At 33.7% G+C, this 6772-nt stretch overlaps 1 pseudogene; it reads left to right on the forward strand.

Moving 5' to 3' along the window:
• Positions 1-776: 776 nt before the first annotated feature.
• Positions 777-1344, forward strand: LOC112425162 (microtubule-associated proteins 1A/1B light chain 3B pseudogene; annotated as a pseudogene).
• Positions 1345-6772: the final 5428 nt, after the last annotated feature.

Consider the following 6772-nt stretch of genomic DNA (forward strand, 5'->3'; position numbering starts at 1 on the left):
CGTTTTAAGCTAAGTGTTATTACAAAAGAATCAACAAATTAAAAGGAAGTTTCTACAGAAAAATATTATAGTAAGCTAAGGTTAATTTATTATTAAAGAAAAAATTAAAACAAATTTCATGTAGCCTACGTGTGCAGTGTTTATAAGGTCTGTCTACAGTAGTGTACAACAATGTTCTTGGCCTTCATATTGGCTCATCGCTCACTTACTGACTCATGGAGACCAACTTCTTGTTCTTCAAGTTCCATTCATGATAAGTGCCCTATATAGCTGTGCCAATTTTTATCTGTTATACTCTATTTTCACTCCACCTTTTCTATATTTAGATACGTTTAAATACATAAATACTTACCATTGTGTTACAATTGTCTACAGTATTCAGTACACTAACATGCTGTATAGGCTTGCAGCCAAGGAGCAATGGGCTATACCCAATAGCCTAAGTGTGTGGTAGTCTATACTATGTAGGTTTGTTTTGTGTAAATACTGTATGATGTTTGCCAAAGACAGAATTGCCTACTGACGCATTTCTTACAAAGTACCCCTATCATCAGACCGGGCATGACTGCATGTGCAAAGCCCAAAAATCAGTGACTTGTACACAGATATGCTATATAAAAGGTTATTGTCATTATTGCCATCATCATTATCAGTAGGTTTATACTTCCTTGTTCCCTATGATGTCTCCACAGCGTTTGAAGAAAATGAGATGGAGAGTCGCATCCGCCCCCACCCCCGCCCTGGGAGCCGCCGGGACCCTCGCGTCCAGACCCCAGCACCATGCGATCAGAGACCTTCGAGCAGCGCAGCACCTTCCAACGAAGGGTAGATGTCCGACTTATTCGAGTGCAGCATCCAACCAAAATCCCGGTGATAATAGAATTATACAAGGGTGAGAAGCAGCTTCCTGTCCTGAATAAAACGAGGTTCCTTGTACCTGACCACGTCAACGTGAGTGAGCTCATCAAGATAATTAGAAAGCGCTTATAGCTCAGTGCTACTCAAGCCTTCTTCCTGTTGATGAAGGGGGACACAGCATTGTGAGCGCCTCCACACCAATCTCAGAGGCCTATGAGAGTGAGAAGGATGAAGGTGGATTCCTGTACATGGTCTATGCCTCCCAGGAGACATTTGGGAAGAAATTATCGGTGTAAAACTAAGAAAATGCATCTATTGTAGATTTTTTTCAACTCTTCCTAAGGAAGGAAAAGGGATGTTACCAACTGAAATCGATCAGTTCATCTAATCAGAGATCTTCAAACAGTAGTGTTCCCACCTAGGAGTGTTAGGAAATTGCGTCTGTACCTCAGGCAGAAAAACTAAGCTCTAAGTGAGCACGTTCAGCTTCGGAAACTGTATTATTTAATGTAGGTTAGCTGTTTTCAAATTTTAAAAGTTTAAAAATAAAACTTTGCATGAAAGAAAGAAAGAGAAAGAGAAAGAAAGAGAGAGAAAGAAAGAAGAAAAGAAAAGAAAAGAAAAGAAAAGAAAAGAAAAGAAAAGGAAAAAGAAAAAGAGATGTACTGTCTTCCCCTGCCTTGGTGATCAGGGAAGCACATGCTGATGTGGAGATGAGGCACTGAGCATTACAGAGGGAAAACTTCCCTAGAGAATCTCCTGGACCTGCTGTGCACTGCACACATGAAAATCAACTTTTAAATGTTACTGAGATTTGGAAGTTATTATTACTACATAACTTAGAATTTCTGACTAATAAATGAGTTTGTTAGCAATGCAATATAGCTTCTTAGGAAGTGACTTTACCAGTTTCAAGCTATGTGTCCCTAGGAACTCTGTATTGCTCTAATTTTTTATCTATTAAAAAGAAAGTGAGATTATTATTATTGTAAAGGATTAATATGACAGTAACGTAAACTTTACAGAAATGTAATATGATAGGATGCTTCACATGTAGGAACCCCTTATCAATTATTACTATTTTTAATATTAAATTTGTTATTTTTAAATGAACTAAATACAACACAGGGCCCTTTGGTAACCAGCACGTATAGTGGAGAATTCAGTTAAAACTTTTTGGAAATACAATCTTATCTGTATCTTGTGGGATTTGGTAGGGTTCTAAATTGGAATAATTTCTATGGATAAAATCTGACAATATCTATGTAAAATAGATATACAATTATTTGTACAATGGCTATGTACATACACAGATATTCATTGAAATATTATTTGTAACAGCATAGGAAAAACCAAGTAAGCCTAAATAGCTGTCAACAGGGAATTGGTCTACTAAATAATGACAAATTCACATACTAAAACACTATCAGCCATTTTAAAGATGAGGTTATTAATACATAACAATATGGAAGGATCTCGAAAGATATATTGTTGAGTAAGAAAGGTGAGGTGTGGAACAAGGTATAATACAGTGCTATTTATATGAGCAAAAGATATACATGCACAGAAAATCTTTGAGGCTAGAGGATGCACAAGTGACTGATAACACTATTGCTGTGGAAAGAAGTTGTGTTTTGAGAAAAGTAATTAAATGAAGGATGTATTTCTTATTGTACTTCATAAGGCAGGTTTTTTTTTTCATTTTTACCATGCAAACATATCACCTATAAACAAAATAGACAAAAGGAAAGATGATCCATCAGACATACTTTGTCATTATACAGTTCTGTTTTTAAAGAGTTATTTACAGGTAAGTGAATTGAGTGACATTGACACAAGGTTTTTGATACACTTGAGGGTGATTTTGATATAAAATCACAATTAAAAGACAATTTAGAAGAATTATTTTTCAAGTTTAAGACTAAATATTAAAATCATTAAAATTAAAAAAAAAATTGTACCTTTAACTCATTCTACAAATTTTGTATTCTATACATAAATTTATTGGATTTGAATAATGATTTCTAAGGGGACTTTAAGGAATGGTTAGTCTTGTTTCCAGATTTAATTACACATCATCAAATTTTAAACAATAAAGTTCTAAAGCTATTATTTTAGATTTCTTTTTAATGTATTTCAGTTCTCTAGCAACAACAACAATAACAACAAACTTCCTAAATATTTAAACTTCTCTTATATGTCTAATAGATCAAACTTAAATTACTAATTAAACTTTTAGTTTGGTTTCAACTTTAAGCCTGTAGTCGAGATCAATTACTCAATTACCTATTTTTAAACTGTCTTTAAAAGACTATCACTTTAATAATCAAACTATCTTAAACAATATTTTTACAAGAATACCATATATTGCATTGAAGTAGAATTAAGAGCAAATTGTATATTTTACATCTGCAGAAAGGCTAAGTAACTTCACTGAATTCATATAATTAGATAAAGCAAAATTGGATGCAGGTTTGTCTCATTCTAATATCTATAACATTTACACTATGCTACCTGCCTTTTCTGATAATACCAGAAGCCGACAAAAAAGAATTGTATTAACTCATATATTCATATGTTCAAGGAATAGGAGTAGCTTCAAGTGCAATTGGACAGTGGGGCTCAAAAGGTATCTTCAGCATCCAGTTTTACCCACATTCATTTGCGTCTCTGTTTCCATTGTGTTGGCTTCATTTTTACCTGCAGTGACAAGCCTTACATCTACCTATCATTTAATAGAATGCTGGTGTTTAATTTTTCTAACTTTTCCCAGCAAGGACTGCATCACTTTCTCTTGCTCTATTTTGGCATTATCCACATCTCTGAAATATAGCCAGTGAGATAAACTAAATGGATTCACATAGGTAAATCAAGGGTAACCTTTGGAACAAGAGGGTTCTATTTTACCAAATCCTTTGTGTTGAGAGTGCTGGTGTGTTTGTGTATAATAGAAATGTCAGGTTTTAGGAGGTACAAGTAGGGGGACAACTGAAATTGAAAAAGGAGATTCTGAAGTGGATTCTGCCCTACATCCACCATATTTGTCTTCTGAAAACTTGTCGGAATTCTAGAATCACCTATTAATGTTAAAATGTTTGCTTTAAGTTTAATAAACCAACACCTTTAGTGTGATCTGATTAGCTGTGGGTGGGAGGTGTGAGCAAGTGGCCTATACCGGGAGAACCCAAGTTTTCCAGAGTAAATGACGGTTGGCAGAGAGCCAGTTTGAAGACTCTTGAAAGAGAGAACTGGACTGTATGAAAGATGCAACAAAATTTAGTTACGTGACATTTGGCTGTAGAGAAGTCTCTTGGCAGATAGTCAAACCCCAGTTAAGAAGCTAGGTATTGAGTCAAAGCTAAGAGATTGTGATACTAACATTATTAAGTAGGCATGGCCAGTGTTGAAGGAATTGGACCTCTTGGCATACAGTTAAGACAGAGACCAAGGGCGAAGTTCTAGGAACCAGAGCTCTATGAGGCAGTGACCAAGATTTGACCAGACACAAGGGCAGACTTCACAGCTAGATTGGTAACAGCAGATTTTATAAAAATGAGAAGCTGCGTTCTAACTTAAGATTCTCCTACCTAAAGTAAGTAATAGTTATAATAAAAGTGGCTCTAGGCAAGTGGCTTCAGACTTGAAGAGACAGCTCCGGAGAAGTAGAACCTGAAAGTTTCCAATCGAGGTGCCACGTATCCTCAGAACCAATTTCTTGGCCCCTTCGCTTAGAACATTGTTTTCCTTTCTTTTCCCAAAACACTGCCAATACTTATAGTTTATGTCTTCATAATTTTAATAATTGGCTGAATGTACATTTTTGTGTTCATGTGTTCTTGTGCAATTTACACTTTTAAATATCAGCATAGGCAACAATAAATCAACTAAATAACATTGATGCTAAATAACTAATTTTCAGAATTTCAGAAATGTTAGTGCATAACATAAATACAAGAATACCTGTAGTTGTACACAAATTAGAGAGTACACAAATTTTGTACACAAATTAGATTAGTACACAAATTTGTGTACTAAGTTGTACATAAATTAGTTTAAAAATTAATTTCATTTAAAGTTTAATTCACTGTTGAAGATAACGAAGCTGATCCTATTCTTTAAAAAAAAAATCTGGCTAAAATTGCAGACACAGCTTGGAGCATCTTATAGTTGCAGAGGTAAGGAAGTTATTTTTTAAGAAAAAACCCACAAGGATGCAGAGGGGATATGTCAGAGGGGCATAGGAGTCAACTGAAAGAGCTCCCAATGGCCCAAACTGAAACAATTTAGATAGCAAAGTAAACAAAGTATTACAAGATTATAAACCAAAGCATAAAATAATTATCCATGAATCCATTGACATAAAACACTGAATAAGCAAGTAACTAGGGGAGAATAGACAAATCTGTGAATCTGAAGAGTTATAATAATTTATGTAGATACTATGTTCTCAAGCAGGTGTAGCATAACTTCCTATTTTTTAAGTGTTGGTGTACATAATGACTTCCATCTAAACAGCACAGTATGGGAAGGGGGAGAAGAGTAATTTGATAGCAGAGAAACTGACAAATACTTCCTCAGCCAGGTGACTATGGTGTTTCTCCCAAGAACAAGTGACATCAAACTAATGAGAAAAGCAATTAATTGTGACAAATACATCACACTAGTATGTTAATAATAGAGGAAACTGTTAATAGGTGTGATGGTACATAGAAACTCTCTGTATTATGCTTGCAATTTTTTTTTTTTGTAAATCTAAAACTATTCTAAACTAAAAAGCTTATTTTTTTCAAAAATACATGAAAGCAACTTTTAACAGAAAACCGCTAATTAAAAAAAACAAAAAAAACAAAAAACACCTCTGCCAAAAGAAGATGTTTACTCGCCAAACCAAATTCCTTGTTGGACCTAACTTTAAATTTAGCCCTTATTTTATTATTCAGTATTTAAATGATATAATTTGACTCTTATAACAACCAACTTTCAAAAAAATTAGTTACTCTGGCACATAAAAATGACCCTGCCTTTATGAAAAAATATTTAAAGAGAAGAAAATGTAATAGACACTGTCAAAATTTCTCGAAATCAATTCATTAAACCGAAAAATAGAGAAACTTAAAGACTAACCCATTTTTTCAAAAACTGGAAAAAAGTGATTTTATGTTAGAGTACTGCAAATACCTGCAAGTTTTTGACTAGGTTTCTTTCATATTTACACGTCTGTGAATTGCGGTACTTTCTTCCTCTTATGTACTAGCTCATTCTTCTAAGCGGTCCTAAAGACAATCTTGACAATAACCATCAATCCTTGAAAAATTAAGGACTCCATGAACCTTAATTAATGTATGTCTACTTTAAATGTTCTCATACCTTACTCATTTCTAGAACATTATTGTACCAATGATGTTTCATGTGTTAATTTTATAATTTTTGAAATTAATCATATTTTTAGAACAATTTTATATTTACAGACATATTTCTAATTTAGTACATATATCTGGCCCCCAGTTTCTCCTAGCATTAACATTGTACATTATTATGATACATTTTTTACAATTAGTGAACCTATATTGATACATTATTAGTAACTACAGTTCATACATTATTTAGATTTTCTTAGGTTTTACCTAATGGTTTTTTCTTTACCGGGATTCCATCCAAGGTCCATTACATTTACCTTGGATATCATCATGTTTTATTTGGCTCACCATTTTTTTCTTTGTTAAATTAACAGTTTTTAAAAACAGCTTTACTGAGGTATAATTTATATGTTAAAACCTGCACATATATAATGTATAAAATTTGATGAGTTAGGACTTACACATATATTGTGAAACCACCACCACAATCAAGGCAATAAGCATATGTATTACCTCCAAAAATTTCCTCCTGCCCCTTATTTTGTTTTGTACATGCA

Source organism: Macaca nemestrina, chromosome 10, assembly GCF_043159975.1.
Source record: "Macaca nemestrina isolate mMacNem1 chromosome 10, mMacNem.hap1, whole genome shotgun sequence".
Taxonomy (NCBI): domain Eukaryota; kingdom Metazoa; phylum Chordata; class Mammalia; order Primates; family Cercopithecidae; genus Macaca; species Macaca nemestrina.